This window comes from Gossypium hirsutum, chromosome D12 (assembly GCF_007990345.1).
Source record: "Gossypium hirsutum isolate 1008001.06 chromosome D12, Gossypium_hirsutum_v2.1, whole genome shotgun sequence".
Classification (NCBI taxonomy): domain Eukaryota; kingdom Viridiplantae; phylum Streptophyta; class Magnoliopsida; order Malvales; family Malvaceae; genus Gossypium; species Gossypium hirsutum.
The window spans coordinates 47,742,064-47,759,473 of record NC_053448.1 but is presented as its reverse complement, the minus strand read 5'-3'; positions in this window follow the sequence as shown (position 1 = coordinate 47,759,473).

The window sequence follows — 17,410 nt, the reverse complement described above, 5'->3', positions numbered from 1 at the left end:
AACCAGTGGCACTTTGCAGCAGGTGGAGCTTGAAAAGGTTAATGATGATCCAGCTAATATTGAAGGAACAAATGATGAAGAAGTTTCGACCCAAGAACTTCTACAACAACATGATTCAATTGCATATAGAAGGCCAAGAAGAGAGATTCGTATGCCTGCTTGCTTTGATGATATGGTGGCCTATGCACTTCCAATTGCAGATGATGATGTTCCTTCTACTTACACAGAAGCAAGAAGTAACTCTGATAGTGTAAAGTGGAAGCAAGCTATGAATGAAGAAATGCAGTCTCTTCATAAAAATAGGACTTGGGAGTTGGTGACACTACCTAAAGGAAAAAAGGCAATTGGATGCAAATGGGTATATGCAAAGAAGGAAGGATTTCCTGATAAAAATGAAGTTCGATACAAGGCTAGATTGGTAGCAAAGGGTTACGCTCAGAAAGAAAGAATAGACTACAATGAAGTATTTTCTCCAGTTGTGAAGCATTCGTCTATTCGGATTTTGCTAGCCTTGGTTGCGCAATATGATCTTGAACTAGTTCAGCTCGATGTGAAGACTGCATTTTTACACGGTGATTTGGAAGAGGAAATCTATATGACTCAGCCAGATGGATTCAAGGTTGCTGATAAAGAAAATTGGGTTTGCAAACTGACAAAGTCGCTTGATGGATTGAAACAATCTCCAAGGCAGTGGTACAAGCGATTTGATCAGTTCATGAAAGGGCAAAGGTATACAAGAAGTAAATTTGATCATTGCATGTATTTTCAGAAGCTACAAGAAGGATTTTTCGTATACTTGCTCTTATATGTTGATGATATGTTGATAGCATCTAAGAGTAAAGTTGAAATTGAGGGATTGAAGACTCAACTCAACCTTGAGTTTGAGATGAAAGATCTAGGTGAAGCTAAGAAGATCCTTGGCATGGAAATATGTAGGGATAGAGCTCATGGCAGAGTTAGTTTATCTCAGAAGCAATATTTAAAGAAGATACTACAGAAGTTTGGCATGAACGAGCAGACTAAAGCTGTAAGTACCCCGTTGGCTTCTCATTTCAAGCTTTCTGCACAACTATCTCCTTCGACAAATACGGAACAAGAATACATGTTACAAGTTCCGTATTCTAATGCAGTAGGTAGCTTGATGTATGCAATGGTGTGTACAAGACCCGACATTTCACAGGCAGTTAGTATAGTGAGCAGGTATATGCATAATCCTGGAAAAGGACATTGGCAAGCTGTGAAATGGATTCTACGGTATATTCATAAGACCATGGATATTGGATTACTGTTCAAGCAGGATACTACACTTGGTAAAGGTGTTGTTGGGTACGTTGATTCTGATTGTGCCGGTGATTTGGACAAACGAAGATCAACCACTGGTTATGTGTTTACTCTTGCTGGAGGACCAATAAGTTGGAAGTCTACACTGCAGTCTACAGTTGCGTTGTCAACCACAGAAGCTGAATACATGGCTGTAACAGAGGCTGTAAAGGAAGCTATTTGGTTACAAGGTATGGTTAAAACCTTGGGATTGGTCCAGGAGCATATTAATATGTATTGTGATAGTCAAAGTGCTATTCATTTAGCAAAGAATCAAGTCTATCATGCACGTACAAAGCATATCGATGTACGTTTCCACTTTGTGCGGGAAATTATTGATGAGGGGAAAATTCACCTTCAGAAGATTAAGACTGCAGATAATCCCGCAGATATGATGACCAAGGTGGTAACAACAATCAAGTTCGAACATTGTTTGAACTTGATCAATATTCTGCATGTTTAACAGTTGAAGAAGGCACTATCAAGTGTTGTTGACAAAGGCAGAGAGAATTGTGTGAAGATAAGATTACTCGAATCAAATCTTCAAGGTGGAGATTATTGGGAATTATCCATATTTATGGAAAATCAAAGATATGGGTATCAAATAATAGAAAGTCAAAGATATGGGTATCAAATATTGGAAAGTCAAAGATATGGGTATCAAATATTGGAAAGTCAAAGATATGGGTATCGAGATATTGGCATAATAAAATCTGAGATATTTGCAATATATGGTCCCTAATTGTAAAGTGACTTTGCAAGTTGATCCCTGAACCTCAACTATAAATAGGCATAACCATCTCTCATTCTGTATCTCAAACTTGCCATTCTCTACTTAAGGCATTGTTTTCTCTCTCTCTCTTTGTAAATTCTCACTTGTATTTTGGAGTGAAATATATTTGGTAGTGCCCGAGGACGTAGGCAAAATTTGCTGAACCTCGTTAAATTCTTGTGTTCTTTATTGTATTATTCTGCATGAATTGTGTGTGTGATTGTAGTGATTTATTGTGCTATTAAATTACGATTGAGGGATATTCTGGCTAGGAAAGACCTGGTACTTAAGCGATCCTTGTGATCCACCTCTCTTTCCTGGGAATTGAACTTAGTGTGATTTTTTAGTACAATAATTTTACTCTTTTACACGCTTCCGCACAACAGTAATGTTAAAGTTGTGGACCAACTTTTGTAAAGGAATTAGTACACAAATAAATAATAACATTTACAATCAATAATCCCACTGATAAAGCTACTAATAGTAGAACTAAGGAGATCCAAATGGGCAAGAAAACTAGTTATTTATTTATATGATTTGTTGTTTACCTAATATATAGTTATTTATAAGAAAACTAGGGGCTGTACAATAATTATACCAAAATAAAATTAAGATAGAGGAATGACATGATTAAGTCAACTCATCATTAGTAATATAATTTAAATTTTATTATGGTTATATGCTAGTTAGTAATCCAAATATAAAAGTGAGTGAAGTGGATTAATGAAAGAGAAAGTTAATTCTCTTCTTCCTTGACCGCTTAAGATAACCAAACAAGAGAAAAAAGAAAAGAAAAGAACTTCCTTCTCGAGCCTTTACCATCGGCGTGGCTTGCTAAAGGAAAATTGCTAAGTTTTCTTTGTGATTTTTGTTGAATCCTTGTTACACAATGTCAGATATGAAAAACCAAGCATTAGATTAATGTATTGATAAGTTTTATTTAGTTTTTCCATTCATGGAAAGCTTGAGAAAATTTAAGGTTTAGAGATTTAATTCATGCATGTTGCAACTAGTTAAGACTGTAATAGATTAGGTTAAAATTATAGTAAAAAAATGTTCAATTAAACTTAGATTATATAGTTAGACTATATGTAATTAAGGACTAAATTGTAAGGACATAAACTAAGGGTTAAAAATGAATAATGGTTGTAGGAGGTCTCTGTACTATATTTATTAAGTTAAATTTAAATTCGACCGGGTAAATGGTGAGAAACGAACGTTTCAGATATTAGGATGTATAGGGACTAAATCAAATAAAATGCATTCATGTTTATAATATTTTGGATTGTGTAATTAATGATTTTTCTCTATTCGGGTTTAATTTTGTAGCTAAAGACAACACATGATCATCCTCGAAAAAAGGAAATCCAAAGTCGTCAACGAATAGATACTCTAGTTTATGCTCTAATAACTTGAGTTCGTAAAATAACTAAATATATATGCTTCAACCAATATATGTTTAGGAATTGTTAACTATAAAAAAGAATGTGTTTGACATGTACATATATACTTGATTGAGTGATTTGTGATCTATTGGTTGAATGAATATACATATGCTTGATGATATTATAAAATTAATAATGATGATATTTTCCCTATTAACGTTGCTGAATAGAGTCACGAGTATAGTTGGCATGTCATAAGGTCCATTTTGATAGGTGGGAGATTTAGTGCTGTGCACTACATATCGTGATAGTTCTTTAATACCCTAGGAGTACGAGCATATTCTGGTGTGGTTGGTGTGATCGGTTCATTTATGCCCAATTAACACTTGATGCATATTTGGTGTGATGGTGGATTGATCTGAATATCCATTCTTGTATCTGATTTGGTTAATAGGGATTAAAAATGTAATATTTCTTGTCGAAACCCTTTTTTTGGATATCGACTTTTTATTTTAAAACGAAAATGGAGTTGCCACTAATCCTTTTTAATTAGGTGTGATTGGATCACCTTAAAACTTAGCCATTTTAATAAAATGTTAGGTTTACTAAAATGGTGATTTTTGGTTTACAAAATCCAGGAAATGGGTTCGGGAGTCGGTTACGTATGAGGAAGGACTAGCACCCTCATAATGCCCAAAATTGGTACCTAGTTAATTACTTAATGTCTTGACGTCGAATATTGAGAATCTGAAGAGAATTTAAAATGCTATCCCTTTTTACATGATGTTATTTAATTAAAATATCACTAACTGAATTAAAACTTATGTAAAAGACCTTCTTATCTCGAGGTAACCAAAACGAAAAGGTCATGTCCCGTAAGTTAGGGCACAACATCTCGAATCCTCAAAAATAAGTTATTTAATTTTTACTTAAATCTTATGTGTTTTTATTTTAAAAGGATGTTCTATTATCTCGGTTCAAGGAGAAAGTCGTACCCCGTAAGTTAGGACACAATTTCTCGAATTCCCTAATTAAAGAACATCGTCTTGGTTCTAATTATTTCTTATGCATCGAGTAAAAATGAATATAATATTTAATGCGATGTGCAATTAATTTATTTGGGCATTGTATGATTATGTGCAAGCGTAATAGAATACTTAGCAAAAATGGAATTGTTACATAAGTACAAATAAGATAATATTATAAATAAATAATAAAAGAATAAAATAATAGTAGCAATGGTAATGATAGTACAATATTAATAATATAACTATAATGATAATAATAATAACATTAATCAATGGTAATAATAATAACAATAATCATATTATCATATTTGATAATAAAATAAACATGATAATTCAAAATAAAAATAAAAGATGCACAATTAAAAGGGATAAATGTGAATGACATAAAAGTGCCAGAAATAATAAAATAAATAATAAAATAACGATAATAAAAATAAAAAAATAAGTAGGCAAAGGACTAAATTGAAACCTAAATGAAATTCAAAGTATAAATAAAAAAACAAAAAAAATTAATAAAGGGTTAAATCAAAACATGCGAAAGATATAGGGGGCCAAATAGGTAATTATCCCAATCCCATGTCATACCCTTAGGTCAATAGTGGGTCAAAGGACGAAAATGTATGAAAATAAAATAAAAAGGTAAAAGTGAAATAAATAAAAAGGAGTATAGGATGAAATTAAAAAAAGAAAAAAAGCGAAGGGTCTAGGAAGAAAATTTCCCAACCCTTCAAAAAACGCGGATCTTAGGGCTATTTGGTTTGGATCTTCGAGTTAGTGTTAAAATAATATCGTTTCAGGGTTTATGAAACCAGGCCAAAACTACGTAGTTTCATTAAACCTATATAAGTTAAAAAATATTTTAAAAAAATCATTTTAAAACCTATTTTAAAAAAAAAACATTCTGCCTTTTTTTTTTTCTCTCAAGACCTCTCCTCTCTGGTCACGGGGCCAGCGAGTCTCCGCCATGGCCACCGGTCATCGATGACGGCGATCGCAGTCTCCGATGACTGAAAAATTGAAAAAGTTCTTCCCGAGCCCCTTTTTCTTGCGTAGATCGTGGATCTGGTGATAGATCCTCCGAAAACTCAATCAAAGTTCGACTGGAAGCCAATAGACCTTTCGATTTCTCTTATTCGATGTGGCTGTCGACGAACCCTAAGGGGTTCGGAGACCTATTAGAACGGAGGAGGGCATCCCAGTGGCAATGAACGGGTAAGATTTAAAATTTTATTTTATTTTCTTATATTTTTCGAAATAAAAATTAAAAAAAAAAGAGATGAACAACTTAGTTTTTTTTTGTATTCTATTTTTTTCTTATTCTTTTTTTGTTACGTTACATGGTTTCGATTTTTATAACTGAAATATATTACAAAATATCATTTTTTTTCTTTTCTTTTCTTGTTCTCTACTTTTCCATTTTTTCTTTTATTTTTTTCTCTTTTTTGTAGGTACTCGGGGCGATCAACGGCGTTGAGGAGCCACATATTGCCACTTTGGTGAAATGGAGTAGAAGAGGCATGCTTGCTGACATAGCAGAGGCGGCTACTGAAAGGGCTAAGGGGAAACTAGGGTTTCTAATGTGTTTAGGATAGTGGGCTTTGGGTTTAGTTTTTTTTTAGATTTTAGGGTTTGCAAATGGATTTGGTCATTGGGCTTGTAATTTGGATTGTTAATGGACTTTTATTTGTTTTTGTTTTTTGGTTTTGGTTTTTGTTTTATTTGTTTGGGCCGAGCAAAATTGGGCTTCTACACCTGCCCTTCTTTGTTCATTATTGTGTAACGAGAAGGGAGCAAAGACTTTAAATGAGGACTAATTTTGTCCGGTCTTGTTGAATCTCGACTTCTCTGGTGCTTCTCTTTTTCTAGTAGCCCACTCTTTCAGTCCATTGGTTGCACTACTTCACTGTATCCGCTTTGTTACAATTTTAGGAAGGCAAGATTTTTGTGTTACAGTTTTATCTTGTTCAATTGCAACTTCAAGGAGATAAGATTTGATGTTGTAGTTTCAATCCATTCCACTACAATTTCAGGGATATAGGATTTGTAGGTTCATCTTACTTCACTACATCTTCAGGGAGATAAGATTCGTTATGGTATATTCAATCTAACCCACTGTAACTTTAGGGATATAGGATTTGTAGCTTCATCTTACTCCACTGCAACGTCAAGGAGATAAGATTCCTTATGGTAGATTCAATCCAACCCACTGTAACTTTAGGGGTATAAAATTTGTAGCTTCATCTTGCTTCACTGCATATTCAGGGAGATAAGATTTATTATGGTAGATTTAATTTGACCCACTCCAACTTCAGGGGTATAGGATTTGTAGCTTCTTCTTTCTCCACTGCAACTTCAAGGAGATAAGATTCGCTAATGTACCCACTGCAACTTCAGGGGTATAAGATTTGTAGCTTCATCTACTCCACTGCAACTTCTGGGAGATAAGATTTGCTATGGTAACTTCAATTCGACCCACTACAACTTCAGGGGTATAGAAGTTGTAGCTTCAATCTGACCCATTGTAACTTCAGGGGTATATGAATTGTAGCTTCAATCCGACCCACTACAACTTCAGAGGTATATGAATTGTAGCTTCAATCTGACCCACTGCAACTTCAGGGGTGTAGGAATTGTAGCTTCAATCCGATTCGCTGTAACTTTAGGGATATAGGATTCGCCTTTGTAGTTTCATTTCGACCCACTGCAACTTCAGGGGTATAAGAATCGTAACTTCATCTTGCTCTATTGCAACTTCAGAGAGGTAAGATTCGCCATTGTAATTTCAATCCGACCCACCACAACTTTAGGGGTATAGGAATTGTAGCTTCAATCCGATCCACTGCAACTTTAGGAATATAATATTCACTATTGTAGTTTCATTTCGACCCATTAGAACTTCAGGGGTATAGGAATTGTAGCTTTAATCTGATCCACTATAACTTCAGGGATATAGGATTCACCGTTGTAGTTTCATTCTGACCCACTGCAATTTTAGGGATATAAGAATTGTAGCTTCAATCCAATCTACTGCAACTTCAGGGATATAAAATTCACCATTGTAGTTTCATTTCGACCCACTTCAACTTTAAGGGTATAGGAATTGTAGCTTCACTGATCTGTTATACCACTCTCTAGGAACAGGACCTATAGAATCCATTTTATAGGCTTATATTTTATGCCAAGCGATTAGGATGTTATGATCAGAATGAATCAAATCCTCCTAACTAGATGTATATGAATGATATTTGTATAAATGCAGAATGTCATTTTCGAAAATGGTCCCCGTTTTAATGCTTAGGTTGACATTGCTTATTGTTCGTCAAAGTTCTATCACTGATGTGTTTCCATGCCTTCTTGTTCAGGTATGGTATCTTTGACAAGAAACCTGAAGAGGTAATCACAATCTGGACTATTCGTTCTAAGATATTTCCAACCTTCAAATTTGGTTAGTTCTAACTAGTGGTCCTATTTCAGGTCCCTCTACTATTAGAAAATTTCAGAGCGATATGCAAAAATCCTTTTATACTTTGACATTGTTAGTCCACTAATCGTTATTTCAATGCAAAAAATGTTTGAACAAAGTCGTAAAAAAATGAATAAGATTGAAATTTATTGGGAGCAAAGCTCTTAATAAAAAGATTAATCAAAGTGGCAAACATTACTAAACATAAAGTGGGTAAAATGAAGCCAAGTACCCCAGATATCGCAGTATGAGCTTCTCCGAGCAAACTTGCTGAGGATCAATCTGAGCCTAATATGTGTTTGGGAGACCTAAAGTACTCTGTTGATGCCCCAAGATGTAAAGTTTCTCTTTCTTGTTACCTTTGAGGGGAAACAATTATTACATATCCATTTTTTGGTCGAAATTTGATCCACTTTTTTTGGGTTTTCAACTCAAAACTCCTTTGGTCTCAAGACACCCTTTATAGGTTTTCGCATTGGCCTCTCTTCCTTTTTATTTTTTCTCTTTTTTTAGGTGAAGTATCTCTTGACTGAATCCGAATTCACGGGATAAGGCATGTTTTTGCCATCCATCTCGGTGAGAATCAATGTTCCTCTAGAAAATACTTTCTTTACCATATAAGGTCCTTCTTAATTCAGCATCTATTTTCCTCTGAAGTCCTTTTTTATGGGAAAGATATTTTTCAACACCAGGTTCACCTCATGAAATTCTCTGGGGTGAACTTTTTTGTTATAAGGTCGTATCATTCGTTTTTGGTTTATTTGACCATGAGGATAACTTTTAGCCTCTTTTCTTCGATCAAGTTCAACTGATCATACTGAGATTGGATCTATTCTGCTTTATTTAACTTCAACTCTGATAAAACTTGGAGAGAAGGAATCTTGACTTCAATAGACAAGATTGCCTCCATTCCATAAACCAATGAAAGGTGTTGCCCCAATGGAGGTTCTAACAGACGTTCGATAAGCATAGAAAACAAATGGTAACTTCTCACGCCAATCTTTATAAGTCTCTATCATTTTCTCCATGATGTTTTTAATGTTCTTATTGACTGCCTCCACTGCACCAATCATTTTTGGGTGTTATGGTGACGAGTTGTGATGTTTGATCTTAAATTGACTATAGACCTCCGTTATTGTACTGTTGTTCAAATTTAATGCATTGTGAGATATGATCCTCTCTAGCATTCCATATCAATATATGATCTATTTCTTCAAGAAATTGCTAACTGTCGACTTTGTGAAATTGTCATAAAAAGCGGCTTCTACCCATTTGGTGAAGTAATTGATGACCACAAAGATGAATCGATACCCATTGAAGGCTTTTGGAGAGATCGACCCAATGACATCCATGCCCCACATAGAAAAATGCCATGAGAAAGTCATAACGTGAAGAGGTGAGGGAGGCACATGAATTTTGTCTCCATAAATTTGGCACTTATGACATCTCTTGGCCTAATTGATACAATCCCATTCCATGGTGGACCAATAATATCTGAATCTCATGATTTGCTTGGTCAATCTAAAACCATCAGCATGTGTTTCGCAAACACCTTCATGGACTTCTTCTTGGATCTTCTTAGCCTCAACAGCATCTACACACCTTAGTAACACTTGGTCCTTTCTTCTTTTGTATAGGATCTCCCCATCTAGGACGTACACATTGACCAGCCTTCTTAGAATTCTTTTATTATTTTGGGTTGCTTGCTTAAGGTATTCATGATTATTTATATATCACAATATGTCCTAGTACCAGGGGTGATAATCTCTTTCTTCTTCCTCGATGTTATAACAATGGGCCAGAGCCTCATAACTGCTCATCTAGATAGGTTTTACATCCTTTTGTTTGTTCACTTTGATCATGGAAGCTGAGGTAGCCAAGACATCGGCCATCTGATTTTCATCTCGCGGGAGGTAGAAGAAAGTGATGTCATCAAACTCCTTAATTAACTTGAGAACTAGCTTTCGATAATCAATCAACTTAGGATCTCTCGTCTCCCATAGATCTTTGAGTTGATAAATGACTAGTGCAGAGTCCCCATATACTTTCAGTATCTTGATCTTACATTCTATAGCTGCACGGATACCTATGATGCACACCTCGATTCTGCCATATTATTTGTGCAATCAAAATCAAGTTTACTGGTGAAAGGATAAAGATCTTTGCCTAAGGATACTAGGATTGCCCCAATTCTGTTACCCATGACATTTAAGGCGTCGTCAAAACTTAGCTTCCAGTGATATTCTTTTGAAGTACCTTCTTCAGCGGTTGTAGCATACATTAGATCCTCATTTGGAAAATCTAAATTTAAAGGTTCATAATCCTCTAAAGCTCTACTAGCTAGGAAATCTACTATTACACTTCCCTTTACTACCTTCTGGTTTAGATAGATTATATCAAATTTGGAGAGCAGAATTTGCCATTGAGTCATTCTTTCATTCAACGCGGTTGAATCCACAATGTACTTTAGAGTATCTATCTTCAAGATGAGCCAACTCGAATGATACAACATGTATTATCTCAGCCTCTTGGCAGATTAAGGCGCATCACAACTTCTCAATTGGAGAATACCTTGTCTCACATTCAGTAAACTTCTTGCTGAGGTAATGGATTGCTCTTTCTTTCCTCCCTAACTCATCATGTTGGCCAACTACGCATCCCATAGAATTTCTAAACACTGCCAAGTACAGTAGCAGTGGTTTATCTAGGTTAGGTGGCATCAACACTGGGGCATTGGACAAGTAATGCTTAACCATGTTGAAGGTTTTCTGACATTCCGCATCCTATACACCTGGATTATATTTATTAAGAAGAATAAATATAGGGTCACATTTCTCGGTTAATTGTGAAATGAATCGGGTAATGTAATTTAATCTCCCTAAGAAACCCCAAACGTCCTTTTGGGTATGCGACTGTGGTAACCCTTGTATGACATTGACTTTATTCGGGTCAATCTCAACCCCTTTCTCGCTGCCTGTAAATCCCACAAATTTACCCGACATGGTCCTCAAAGTGCATTTTACTGGATTTAGCTTTAGCTAGAATTTTTTCAACCTCAAAAATGGTTTCCTCAAGACTTTCACATACTCTTTTTCTGTTCGAGATTTAGTGATTATATCATCGACACAAAACCTCAATTTCTTTGTGTATCATATCAAAGTTACCATGACTCTTTAATATGTTGTTCCCACATTTTTTAGTTCAAATGACATCACTTTATAACAAAATTTTTCCCACATTATTACGAATATGGTCTTCTCCATATCTTTAGAGTGCACATTTATCTGGTTATATCCAAAGGAACCATCAATGAATGACTTGCGGTGTTGTCCACTAGGGTATCGATGTGAGGTAATGGGAAATTGTCTTTCGGGCTGGCCTTGTTTAAATCCTTGTAGTGTACACACATTCGTACTTTCCCATATTTCTTAGGTACGTCGACTATATTGGTTACCCTCTCCGAATATTTGACCACTTGTAAGAAACTAGCGTCAAACTGTTTCTTGCCCTTTTCTTTTATTTTCAACTGTACGTTTGGCCTCATCCTTCGAAGTTTTTGCTGAACCAACTTACATTATTCCTTTATAGGAAGTTAGTGTACCACGATATCAGTACTTAGACCAGATATGTCCTGATATGACCATGCGAAGACGTCTTTGAATTCTTGAAGTAGCTCAACGAGGTCTCGCCTTGTTTCCGCAGTGATGCAAGTTTTGATATTCACCTCTTTATTTTCTTGTTTATCCCTTAAGCTGACAATTTCCACTGACTCTTTGTGAGGTAGGATCTGTTTCTTATCTTAGTTTACCATACTTAACAAATCAGGAGACAAGTTACAATCCCGATCATCTTTAAAGTCCTAAGGTTCTTTTAGACACATTTCCTGTTCAAAAGGAGACTCTGAGTTAACAACATCGTCGCTCATGTCATTGATATTCAGAGACCTATTATCGGAATAAAAGGAGACCCAGAGAACAAATAAATTTAATAATAATTATCTGTATGGTATGAGTATGAATGAAATGAAAAAAATAGAAGAATATTTGCCAAATGGGACACAAAGATGCATTGTTTTTATTGAAATAAAATAGTGGATATGTGCCTTTTTCACAAAAGGATTACCATTGCTCCCAATCTTAGAGCAATAGGTGTGTTATGGATATTTTTCTAAAATGACCTTAAAAACTACAAAGATCTCTTCTGCAGTCCCATTGTTTAGAACACTTCCAAGGATGTAAGAACAAATTCTCGATAGGTTCTCTTCTTTAGTTCCCTTTTCGGAGCCACAAATATCTTTTCCTTCCAAACACTTAATATCTTCAAAGAATTCTAATTCTTTGTTATCCATCAGACTTTGTACTAAAGCCCTGAATCCGATGCACTCTTGGATCTCATGACCCTCTGTAGCGTGAAACTCACAGTAGCTCATCACTCCTTTAGGTACCTCTTCTAAATCTTGAATGATCAAACCCACGTCTATCGTTTTTTTCCAAACCCATTTTAGAGGGGATTTCACCTCTGCAATATCGGTTTTGGTCCTTTTACCCCCACTCTCGATTATCGTATATACCCCTTGGTCAAGATGACTTGGGTAACGGATTTCCTACCACATTAGGCCTTGGGGGATTATCGAACCTTATAATCTCAATCTTGCTAAACCTTTTGATCAACTTCTTGAATACAGTGCAGTTCTCAATCGAGTACCGTGTTATTCCTGCGTGGTACTCGCATTGAGCATTCGCATCATACCACTTTAGGAATGAAGGTTGCATGGGCTTTAAGTAGAACAGGGATACTACATGCGCCTTAAACAAACTCTGATATAATTCTCCATATGTCATCGGGATAGGCGTGAATTGAAGTTTTTCTTGTGCTTGGCCTTGAGTTGGATTCTTGCCTCAAAGGGCCTTGATGGTTGGTTATCATGGTCCACGGTTGCGTTACTGTGACCAATTTGGAATAGCTCTTATTAGATACGTTCGCAGTGTTTATTTTTTTTCTTTCTTAGGGCAGACTTTTTAGCACTTTTTCCTGCGTCTATTTTTCCACTCCTTGTCGCATTCTCAATCATTTCTCCGGACATAACTATATCTAAGAAGCTTTTGGTAGCACTAACCAGTATATGGTTGATGAACGGGACTTTTAAAGTGTTGATAAAAAGTATTGTCATTTTCTTTTCTAGAAGAGGTGGCTGAACTTGTGTTGCCACCACCCTCTACCTTTGAGCGTACTACCTAAAACTTTCATTTTGCTTCTTTTATATGTTTTGTAGCGTAATTCTATCGAGTGTTATATTGGTCAAATGGTTGTATTATTTCATGAAATCCTGTGCCAAGTCTTTCCATGAATTGATCTTGGCACAGCTCAGCTGATTGTACTATTTGGCGGTTGACTCGATCAAACTGTCCTGGAAACAATGGATTAATAATTGGTCATTATTGATGTACCCCGTCATTCTTCGACAAAACATTGTGATGTGGGTCTCAGGGCAACTAGTCCCATTATATTTCTCAAATTTTTGAGTTTTGAATTTTGGTGTAAGTGCTAGATCCGAGACTAAACTCACTTCCTTGGCATCGACTCCACAAAGGTAATCAACACTCTCTAAAGCTCTGAATTTCTCCTTCAACCATTTGTATCGATCTTCTAGCTGTTTGGGCAGTTATACTCTTACCCTCTCCATTTCCACCAAGTCATCCAAATCTGAAACAACAGGGTTGGTTGGATTATCTCCAGGATTGGAACCTAAACCCATTAGGTAATTCACCGGTCCTGAGGTGTTGGCTTGGTATTGCTAAGGTCTTATGGTAATGGATACTCTTCGTGGATATGTATCTAGTTGGGCTTGGATGTTTACTAAGGTAAAGCTTGGGGGTATGTTGGGTCATCGTTAGCATCTCTAGAGTTTACTGTAGCATTCTTTCCTTTTTCAAATCCACCGGCTAATAATTGGGTCAACTGGCTTATTATGCTCCTTTGGGACTTTTGTATTTGGTGATTCATGTCTTGTTGCACCTTAGCTAATTGGTCCTACAACTGCGCTTGCAACTGGTCTTGTATGTTTTTCTGAATTTGTTCTAGTCTCTCTACCCTTTGATCCGTGACTTTTGTTTTACTGTGAGTTCCATAGCGATATTCAGTTGGTACATTCTTGGTGGTTTTTAGGGTAACTATCATAATTTTGATTAATTAGGGTATTTTTATGGAATTTAATGCATGAAATGTAATGCTAATGAATGCAAAAGAGCACTGATTCTAGTTCAATTCCATTAGAAGAATTTTACTAGAAAAATAGTTTCTTTACATAAAATGAATACTTCCATTTTATCAAGAAACCCCTTTTCTATGGAAAGCTCTCTATTTAGCAATTGAACATGAATCAACACCTTTCCTCTAAGGTGAGAATGCAATACAAACACAGCCAAAACAAAACGAGACACGTTAGTACATTTTGTATAATTTGAATACAAAACAAAAATAACAATTAAAATGTCTTTTCTTTGTAATCTATTCGGGTAACAGCTAAAGGTTTGACATGGTTCTTCCTAGGGTAGGTTCTTAGGGCTCATCATATGCGGTTTGGTTCTAAAGTAAGAGTACTTGAACTAGGAGATTCTTCAATCCTCACCCATTATAGGCTCATATGGACTGAGTTCAGTTCAGGGGAATACATTTCTCTATGCCCGTGCGGAGGTGAAAACCTCACAAAAATATAGGTACGAATGTACCCCGAAAGCGATCCACTATCCTATACAGAGGTGAAGACCTCAAGAATGAATAACTTCCCATTCCCACTTAAGAAATGTAAAATGAAACAAATATGCCATGCAATATATGTGAAAATATACTAAGACAAACTCGAACCAATAAAGCAAACATATTAAATCATTATATAACCCAAGATAATAATGACATTATTTACCACTAAAATAAAATATGAAGGATGATATACAAGGAATGGATCGTCAATTTAAATCGAATTATCAATTTTTGACACAAAGACTAAAAAGTAATTAACTCGCAGTTAGACTCTCTTATTTATCCCTAGTGGAGTCGCCAAGCTGTCGAAACCTTTTTTTTTGGATATCGACTTTTTATTTTAAAACGAAAATGGAGTCGCCACCAATCCAGTTTAATTAGGAATGATTGGATCGCCTCAAAACATAGTCATTTTAATAAAATGTTAGGTTTACTAAAATGATGATTTTCAGTCCACAAAATCTAGGAAATGGGTTCGGGAGTCGTTTACGTATGAGGAAGATTAACACCCTCATAATGCCCAAAATTGGTACCTAGTTGATTACTTAATGTCTTAACGTTGAATATTGAGAATCTTATTTAATTATTACTTAAATCTTATGTGTTTTTATTTTAAAAGAATGTTCAATTATCTCGGTTTAAGGAGAAATTCGTACCCTGTAAGTTAGGGCACGATTTCTCAAATTCCCTAATTAAAGAACATCTTATTGGTTCTAATTATTTCCTATGCATTAGGTAAAAACGAATATAATATTTAATGCGATGTGCAATAAATTTATTTGGGCATTGTATGATTATGTGCAAACGTAATAAAATACTTAACAAAAATGAAATTGCTACATAAGTACAAATAAAGTAATGTTATAAATAAATAATAAAATAATAGTAGCAATGGTAATGATAGTACAATATTAATAATATAACTATTATGATAATAATGATAACATTGATCAATGGTAATAATAATCATAATATCATATTTAATAATAAAATAAACATGATAATTCAAAATAAAAATAAAAGAAGCATAATTAAAAAGGATAAATGTGAATGACATAAAAGTGCCAGAAATAATAAATAATAAAATAACGATAAAAAAATAAGTAGGCAAATGACTAAATCGAAACCTAAATGAAATTCAAAGTATAAATTAAAGAAAACAAAAAAAAATAAAGGGTTAAATCAAAACATACGAAAGATACAAGGGGACAAATAGGTAATTATCCCAACCCAATGTCATTCCCTTAGGTCAACAGTGGGTCAAAGGACCAAAATGTAAGAAAATAAAATAAAAGGGTAAAAATGAAATAAATAAAAAAGGGGTATAGGATGAAATTAAAAAAAGAAAAAAAAAGCAGAATGGTCTAAGAAGAAAATTTCCCAACCCTTCAAAAAACACACGGATCTTGGGGCTATTTGGGTTGGATCTTCAGGTCAGCGTCAAAACAACGTCATTTTTGGGCTTCTAAGGCCAGGCCAAAATTACGTAGTTTCATTAAACTTATATAAGTTAAAAAATATTTTTAAAAATCATTTTAAAATCGGCGAGTCTCCGCCATGGCCACCGGTCATTGGCGACGGCGACTGCCACCTCCGATGGTTGAAAATTTGAAAAAGTTCCCTCCGAACCCCTTTTCTTTTGCTTAGATCGTGGATCTGGTGATAGATCCTCCGAAAACTCAATCAAAGCTCCACTGGAAGCTGAGAGACGTTTCGGTTTCTCTTCTTTGATGTGGCCATCGACGAACCCTAAGGGGTTCAGAGACCTTTCAAAGCGGAGGAGGGCCTCCCAGTGGCGATGAAAGGGTAAGATTTAAAATGTTATTTTATTTTCTTATATTTTTTGAAATAAAAAGTAAAAAAAAAAAGAGATGAACAACTTAGTTTTTTTTGTATTTGATTTTTTTCTTCTTCTTTTTTTGTTACGTTACATGGTTTCGGTTTTTATAACCAAAATATATTAGAAAATATAGTTTTTTTTGCTTTTCTTTTCCTGTTCTCTGCTTTTCTATTTCTTCTGTTGTTTTCTTCTCTTTTTTGCAGGTACTCAGGGAGATTAATGGCGCTAGGGAGCCACGCTTGGCCATTTTGGTGAAATGGTGGTAGAGGAGGCGTGGTTGCTGACGTGGTAGAGGCGGTGGTTGGAAGGGTTAAGGGGAAACTAGGGTTTCTTATGTGTTTAGGATAGTGGGCTTTGGGCTTAGTTTTTTTTTTGGATTTTCGGGTTTGCAAATGGATTTGGTCATTTGGCTTGTAGTTTGGACTGTTAATGGACTTTTATTTGTTTTTGTTTTATTTGTTTGGGCCAGGAAAAATTGAACTTGTACAGCTTATTTTATACATGTGTAGCTAAAATGAGACAAAAATGGTGAGACGTTACATGATTTGATATGTTAAATTAAATGCAAATACCCTAAAGGTGCATCAGAAACTATATCAATAGTTGAGTAAAGTAATGATGTGATTTGGTTGAAATGATAAACAAATTATTGGTATATAAGTATCTTCAATATTAACGTGAATTAGGTTTGTTGATTAACTTGGATTATCATGTTACTTATGCTGTTTAAATATTGTTATGTTTGAAATTAAATTCGAGTTATGTTAGCACCACTAAGTAACCATTACGTACACAATTCATGTACCAAACATACGGGCTGTAACATCCCTAACCTGTATTCGT